The sequence below is a fragment of the Pelobates fuscus genome, chromosome 4 (genome assembly GCF_036172605.1).
Source record: "Pelobates fuscus isolate aPelFus1 chromosome 4, aPelFus1.pri, whole genome shotgun sequence".
Lineage (NCBI taxonomy): Eukaryota > Metazoa > Chordata > Amphibia > Anura > Pelobatidae > Pelobates > Pelobates fuscus.
Genome location: NC_086320.1, coordinates 387037469 through 387039326, shown reverse-complemented (window position 1 = coordinate 387039326; position 1858 = coordinate 387037469).

Genomic DNA, 1858 nt, shown 5'->3' with positions numbered 1-1858 from the left:
AGGGCAGTAAGAGTAAGATGGGTGATAGAGGGTGTATATTGAGGGGGGATATGAGGTCAATAAAGGGGGGTAGAAGGTGTGTATTGAGAGGAAGGGGGAGACAAGGTCAATAAAGGGGGGTAGAGGGTGAGTATTGAGGGGCAAGGGGGAGACGAGGGCAGTAAGAGGGTGATAGAGGGTGTGTATTGAGGGGCAAGGGGGAGATGAGGGCAGTAAGAGGGTGATAGAGGGTGTGTATTGAGGGGCAAGGGGGAGATGAGGGCAGTAAGAGGGTGATAGAGGGTGTGTATTGAGGGGCAGAGGGAGATGGGGCAGTAGGAGTAAGATGGGTGATAGAGGTTGTATGTTGAGGGGAAGGGGGATATGAGGTCAATAAAGGGGGGTAGAAGGTGTGTATTGAGAGGAAGGGGGAGATGAGGTCAATAAAGGGGGATAGAGGGTGTGTATTGAGAGGAAGGGGGAGATGAGGGCAGTAAGAGGGTGATAGAGGGTGTGTATTGAGGGACAGGTGGGAGATGGGGCAGTAAGAGGGCGATAGAGGGTGTGTATTGAGGGACAGGGGGGAGATGGGGCAGTAAGAGAGCGATAGAGGGTGTGTATTGAGGAAGAGGGGGGAAGATGGGCCAGTAAGAGGGGGATAAAGGGCGTGTATTGAGGGACAGGGGGGAGATGGGGCAGTAAGAGAGCGATAGAGGGTGTGTATTAAGGAAGAGGGGGAAATGGGCCAGTAGGAGGGGGATAGTGGGTGTGTACACAGGGACAGGGGGAGATAGGGCAGTAAAAGAACGATAGAGGGTGTGTATTGAGGAAGAGGGTGGAGATGGGCCAGTAAGAGGGGGATAGAGGGTGTGTATTGAGGGACAGGGGGAGATGGGGGCAGTAAGAGTAAGATGTGTGATAGAGGGTGTATATTGAGGGGAAGGGGGATATGAGGTCAATAAAGGGGGATAGAGGGTGAGTATTGAGGGGCAATGGGGAGATGAGGGCAGTAAGAGGGTGATAGAGGGTGTGTATGGAGGGGCAAGGGGGAGATGAGGGCAGTAAGAGGGTGATAGAGGGTGTGTATTGAGGGGCAGAGGGAAATGGGGGCAGTAAAAGTAAGATGGGTGATAGAGGGTGTATATTGAGGGTAAGGGGGGTATGAGGTCAATAAAGGGGGGTAGAAGGTGTTTATTGAGAGGAAGGGGGAGATGAGGTCAATAAAGGGGGATAGAAGGTGTGTATTGAGAGGAAGGGGGAGATGAGGGCAGTAAGAGGGTGTGTATTGAGGGGCAGGGGGAGATGGGTGATAGAGGGTGTATATTGAGGGGAAGGGGGATAGAAGGTGTGTATTGAGAGGAAGGGGGAGATGAGGGCAGTAAGAGGGTGTGTATTGAGAGGAAGGGGGAGATGAGGGCAGTAAGAGGGTGTGTATTGAGAGGAAGGGGGAGATGAGGGCAGTAAGAGGGTGTGTATTGAGAGGAAGGGGGAGATGAGGGCAGTAAGAGGGTGTGTATTGAGGGGCAGGGGGATATGAGGTCAATAAAGGGGGATAGAAGGTGTGTATTGAGAGGAAGGGGGAGATGAGGGCAGTAAGAGGGTGTGTATTGAGAGGAAGGGGGAGATGAGGGCAGTAAGAGGGTGTGTATTGAGGGGCAGGGGGATATGAGGTCAATAAAGGGGGATAGAGGGTGAGTATTGAGGGGGAGGGGGGAGAATGGGCAATGAAGGGTGTATACTGCTGGAAGGGAGAGATTAGGGAGCACAGAGAGGAGGGGGAGATATTAGGGGGCTCTATGGTGAGGGGGTTAGCTGGAGAGCTGGCAGTTCCAATAGGGGAGGGGGAGACACAGGGTGTGTGTTCAGGGGGAGGAGCGCT